The 6,000-nt window shown below is 44.2% G+C and overlaps 1 protein-coding gene across 6 annotated transcripts in view; it reads left to right on the forward strand.

Annotated features, from left to right (window-relative positions):
- Positions 1-6,000, forward strand: part of LOC126091990 (E3 ubiquitin-protein ligase HECTD1) — a 349,712-nt gene that overhangs the window by 206,332 nt on the left and 137,380 nt on the right. The window lies entirely within an intron of this gene.

The following is a 6,000-nucleotide window of genomic DNA, read 5'->3' on the forward strand; positions in this document are numbered from 1 at the left end:
ATTGGGTCAGAAACATACCCATTTTTATCTGAATACACTATTTATATGAGAACACAAAAAATTGTACACTTCTCATTAAAAACAAAATAAAGTTTGTAAATTCAATTTTTAACTGATCATTGTACTAATTAGAGACTTCTCTTAGAAGTTCTACATCACACAAACCAACATTTTTGCTGAGATAGCTATAATTTCTGTACAACCGGAATCTTGTTTGTCCACTATGTGAGAATGAAAGTAAGCTTACATTGTGGATCAACCCCAACAAAAGACCTTTTTGTGTGTGGAGACAAATGCACAATACCAAAATAAGAGTGTATGTATTAAGGGATATTTTTTTAACACCTAGCAGTAAGGTCTAGTTTTCTATTTTATAACATCCCAAAGTTGATATTAAAATATCGTACCTCCTTAAAAAAAAGTGAATAAAACTATTACTGTAACATAGCAGTGAAGTTTCAGATATCTCTGTCATGGGTTCTTTGTTGATAAAAAGCTACAGTTTCTCATATTTAAATTTATCACCTGGATATAAATGTGCTTCACTTGTCTTTATCAGCAGCTAAAACCTACAATGCTCTGTATAGGATCACCACAAAATAGTTTACATTTCTGTGTTAGGATTATTGTTGTTAATTGGTGCATTGGAGCCAGTAACTTGTTGCAAGGTGCATATGTGACAGCATTCATGTAATTTTAGTATCATTTGAAATCATGACTGTTATTCTGTGACTCACTACCTACATAATTCAGCAGCTGAACCATTTCTTTGTCAACAAATAGCCTCCCCCACCTTCTCCCATGTGTCAGATATTTTGCTTCCACATTATAGCTGACTTTTCTCTGCTAAAATAATGTTCTTTAGTAAACCTATTTTATGTATTTATGTCATTATTTATAGATAGTGTAGGCTTTTTATTTGTCCACATATCTAAATCATTTTTCTATGAATTGACCTTACAAAGTCTAATTTGCTGTTGAGTAATAGATGCGAAACACAGCGGCCTAATGTTTAAGATAGTACTCTTACGTTTCCTGGGGATGGAGGTAAAATATTTTTCAAATGATAGAGCACAGTAACCAGTCGTCCTTTTCTTTAAGCTTTTATTAGGCAGATCTAGATTTCAGCTAGTGCCTAACCATTATCAGTGCACTATTTCATGGATCAATGCATGTCATCGTTCTAGTAGTTGTGAACGAACTTGACAGATGCCCGAACAACAGGTGATTGACATACTAGGACATGCATTGATACCATGAAATAGTGCATTGATAGTGGCTAGACACTAGCTGAAATCTAGATTTGCCTAATAAAACCTGAAAGAAAATAACAACAGATTGCTGTGATCTTATCATTTGAAAGTCGTATCACAGTTGTTGAGTGCACCCACATTCCCAATGGAAGGTAACTTGAGGGGTAAAATATTTGTCATCTTGGTGAAAATCTTTTTGAGACGCATCTGAACTACTTCTTGCGAAGCATAGTTCCTTAAAGGATGTAGCAGATTCGTACCTACCTTTGTTAAACTGACCTTTGTATTTAGTGATATCTGTATCAAGACATTATACTCTTACTTTGGTTATAGTGCCTGGTACAAGGTGGCAGCATAATTATGTAATGTGCTGAAATTACGTGAAAGTAATATTGTGAATATCTACATGTTACTTGACAGTCTGACATTTTATCTAATATAAAATTAATTTACTTTAACCTATAGCCTTGGTTTTTCTATAGCAACTGAAATGTGAACATTTAAAGTGGACTCTCATAAATTTATAAACATGCTTTCATCTGCTTACAGGGGTAAATATAATTAAAAATTTACATGCTATTATCATTTGTTCTTGTTTCTCGTACTGAGCATGGTGGTACAGTGGTTAACACATGGAACTCATAACATTTTTTTGCGATTTCCTGAAATTGTTTAAGGCAAGTGTTGGGATGGTTCCTATGAAACACCATTGCTGATTTCCTTCATCCATCTTGTCCTATTCCAAGCTTGTGCTCCATTTCAAGGCACTAAACTCTAATCTCTCACCCTTGTTGTTACTCAGGTATTGTAGGACCAACAAAAGATTTTGGTTTATGCCATGTCTAACAACACACACTTCAGAGATTAGGAAACAAGAGTCATTACCGCATTTTTTGCTGCAGCCTCTGTCATCAGTGTTGAAAGTGTCAAAAAAACTCTTTCACTTTGTGACTTTTGACTTTTAGTGGTCTTAGTGTATGTCCTTATTGCAGAAGCTAAATTGCTATTTGTATGTTAAAAATGGGTCTTTAATATTGAACATTGTCAGGAGATTGAGTTTTATCGTTGGCAAAAGTTTGATAGATGTTAAGAGTATTATAAAGCCAATATTATTGATGTGTCATGTAAAGTTAATCAGCAGTTTTCAGAAAATGTGTTGTAGATCAGCAAATGAACCATACAAAGTGCTTCAAACTGATAATGTAGCTGTATTGCCCCTCAGATTTTAATACTTGGAAGTTAAAGTAATGAAAATGAAGTGGATCAAAACCTGGTGGTTTACACATTGGAGAGGCATAATTTCAACGAAGCTTACAAACTGAATTTTTTGTGTCTTCAATTCATCTTTACGCATGCAGTTCCCTCCCACCACTCCTTGATCATAATCGGAGCGGTGAGAAACAGTTAGTAATTGTCTCACATGGTGTGATACGGTAAATGTGAACATGGTGAGGAAGAGGGCAATGGAGGATAAACAGGTTTATCGAAAAGAAAAATCAAATTCGAGAGAATAGTAGCAGATTCTCGATGGGAACACAGGTAACTAAAAAGAGTACAGTAATAAGGACACTTTTTGAAGAATTGATTGCCAAATTCAGTAAGCAGTTAATACGTCGTCATCTGCAGGAAGACACATTGTAGAGATATTGCAAGAAGGTCAAGGGAACTGAGGGTCCACATTTCGCGATCGAGAAGTCGTTTCACCCCCAACGGGTGACTGTGTGGTGTGCAATGTTCAGTCACAGAATAATTGGCTCGATATTCCTTGATGGCACGGTAACTACCGAACAGTATGTGAAGGTTTTGCAAGATGATTTCATCTCCATTATCTAAAGTAATCTTGATTTTGACAAGATGTGGTTCAAGCAAGACAGAGCTCCACCCCATCAAAGCAGGAGAGTATTTGATGTCCAGGAGGAGCACTCTGGGGACCGCATTCTGACTCTGGGGTACCCAGAGGTCAGTAGCATCATCCTCGATTGGCCGTATTCTCCATACCTGAGCACATGCGGCTTCTTTTTGTGGGGCCATATTAAAGACAAAAGTGTACAGCAATAACCCCAAAATCATTGCTGAGCTGAAAACAGCTATTCAGGTCATAGACAGCATCAGTGTTCTGACACTTCATTGGATTATGGTTTTGTCATGACGATGTGCATATCGAATGTGTCATAACCTATATTTGAATATCTGTAGTCACGTTTACTTGTTGAATAAAGTGCATGCACGCTATAGTTTGTAACTGATTTACTTTTTTTTTATAACAGTTACACTATACAAACTTCGAACTTTCTGTTTGGAGTTGCTAGATTCTTTTGGTTAGATTGGTTAGAATATACAAATAATTCACTCTGTTCTGCAGTAATATTTGATATCTCTTTTTATTTCATTATACTCCAATTTGTAAATGTCACAGGAACTTTTTTTCTGGTTGCACAAATCCCCATCATTTAGTTATTAAGGATTCAAAGTCTATGTTATTTAACAAATAACATTAGTCTGAAACCAACTTCATGTAGTTGCAGTTATCTCAAACAGCTTAAATTTTCTAGGAAATATATACATCACCCAGTAACAGAAGGAAATAAATGCAGATGGCATATTACTTCTGTTTGGAAAAACATAGATCTTATAATCTAGCTTCAAATTCTTATAGTTGTTGCTAAATATATTGCACCTTATTAATAAATTCTTTAATTGCTGATCGACACAATGAATTCTTTTCATTACTGAAAAAAAAAAAAAACTGTAATACAACAACCAAAGTTAAATAAATGGGGCATTATTTACTGTTCTCTCTTAAGAGATTTTCCTGTACAGTGTGTTTGTAGTCAGTTGTGGTTTATGTATAAAGTGCACGCCTTGGTGGGGGGTATGGCTGTCATAATTTTTATTTTTATGTTGTATTCAGTTAAGTAAAAGAAAAGTAGAAGTAGATCAAGAGAAGTTCTTCAGTATCAATAATTCAGGTGTTCATGTCAGCATGTGGATAATGAAATCAGGGTGATTATGGAATGATTCAGCCAAAAGCAGCATGCAACCACAACTTGTTTTTCCTTTAGGTGCATTGTAATAAAACGTGTCACTTGAGGCACCTACAGTAATTACATCATTAACTGATTGCAGTAGAGGGTAAGAAGATTCACCTGTTGAATCACTAGAATATGGTAATTATTGCTTTTAATGGCTGAATGTCTCTCCAGCCACCCCTCTTCCCTCCTCCCACACACCCCCGTTACCCTCTTCCCTCCTCCCACACACCCCCGTTACCCTCTTCCCTCCTCCCACACACCCCCGTTACCCCTCTTCCCTCCTCCCACACACACCCCCGTTACCCCTCTTCCCTCCTCCCACACACCCCCGTTACCCCTCTTCCCTCCTCCCACACACCCCCCGTTACCCCTCTTCCCTCCTCCCACACACCCCCGTTACCCCTCTTCCCTCCTCCCACCCACCCTCCCCCGATACCCCTCTTCCCCCCCCGATACCCCCTCTTCCCCCCCCCGATACCCCTCTTCCCCCCCGATACCCCTCTTCCCCCCCGATACCCCTCTTCCCCCCCGATACCCCTCTTCCCCCCCCGATACCCCTCTTCCCCCCCCCGATACCCCTCTTCCCCCCCGATACACCTCTTCCCCCCCGATACCCCTCTTCCCCCCCGATACCCCTCTTCCCCCCCGATACCCCTCTTCCCCCCCCGATACCCCCTCTTCCCCCCCGATACCCCTCTTCCCCCCCCCCGATACCCCTCTTCCCCACCCCCCCCGATACCCCCTCTTCCCCCCCCGATACCCCTCTTCCCCCCCCGATACCCCCTCTTCCCCCCCCGATACCCCTCTTCCCCCCCGATACCCCTCTTCCTCCCCCCCCGATACCCCTCTTCCCCCCCCCCCCCCCCCGATACCCCTCTTCCCCCCCCCCCCCCGATACCCCTCTTCCCCCCCCCCCCGATACCCCTCTTCCTCGCCCCCCCCCCCCGATACCCCTCTTGCCCCCCCGATACCCCTCTTGCCCCCCCCGATACCCCTCTTGCCCCCCCGATACCCCTCTTTCCCCCCCCGATACCCCTCTTCCCCCCCCGATACCCCTCTTCCCCCCCCGATACCCCTCTTCCCCCCCCGATACCCCTCTTCCCCCCCGATACCCCTCTTCCCCCCCGATACCCCTCTTCCCCCCCGATACCCCTCTTCCCCCCCGATACCCCTCTTCCCCCCCGATACCCCTCTTCCCCCCCCGATACCCCTCTTCCCCCCGATACCCCTCTTCCCCCCCGATACCCCTCTTCCCCCCCGATACCCCTCTTCCCCCGATACCCCTCTTCCCCCCCGATACCCCTCTTCCCCCCCGATACCCCTCTTCCCCCCGATACCCCTCTTCCCCCCGATACCCCTCTTCCCCCCCCCCCCCTCCGGTACCCCTCTTCCCCCCCCCCCCGGTACCCCCTCTTCCCCCCCCCCCCCGGTACCCCTCTTTCCCCCCCCCCCCCCGGTACCCCTCTTCCCCCCCGGTACCCCTCTTCCCCCCCCCGGTACCCCTCTTCCCCCCCCCCCCGGTACCCCTCTTCCCCCCCCGGTACCCCTCTTCCCCCCCCCCCCGGTACCCCTCTTCCCCCCCCCGGTACTCCCTCTTTCCCCCCCCCCCCCCGGTACCCCTCTTACCCCTCTTTCCCCGATACCCCTATCCCCCCCCCGGTACCCCTCTTCCCCCCCGGTACCCCTCTTTCCCCCCCCCCGGTACCCCTCTTTCC

This window comes from Schistocerca cancellata, chromosome 7 (genome assembly GCF_023864275.1).
Source record: "Schistocerca cancellata isolate TAMUIC-IGC-003103 chromosome 7, iqSchCanc2.1, whole genome shotgun sequence".
NCBI classification, from domain to species: domain Eukaryota; kingdom Metazoa; phylum Arthropoda; class Insecta; order Orthoptera; family Acrididae; genus Schistocerca; species Schistocerca cancellata.